This window comes from Fukomys damarensis, unplaced genomic scaffold (genome assembly GCF_012274545.1).
Source record: "Fukomys damarensis isolate Sample0158 unplaced genomic scaffold, DMR_v1.0_HiC HiC_scaffold_22, whole genome shotgun sequence".
NCBI classification, from domain to species: domain Eukaryota; kingdom Metazoa; phylum Chordata; class Mammalia; order Rodentia; family Bathyergidae; genus Fukomys; species Fukomys damarensis.
The window spans coordinates 10,551,439-10,551,688 of NW_022900934.1; positions in this window are offsets into that span (position 1 = coordinate 10,551,439).

The following is a 250-nucleotide window of genomic DNA, read 5'->3' on the forward strand; positions in this document are numbered from 1 at the left end:
CTCCCTCTGCATCTGAGGGCTCTGCTGTTCAGGTGGCTTTCACGTACATCTACCTGTCCGGCGTCACTGCCCTCATGTCCGAGATGGGGTGGCCCGGGTCGTGATTCAGAGCCAGGATTGCTGAGGACAGCTACGGAAGTGGCCAGGCACTGGGAAAGGGCCACGATGGAGAATCAGAATCTCAGTACAGACGGAGAAAACTGATTGGCACTTAAGTGGGAAAATGAAAGGCACACTTAACCGGGTGAGC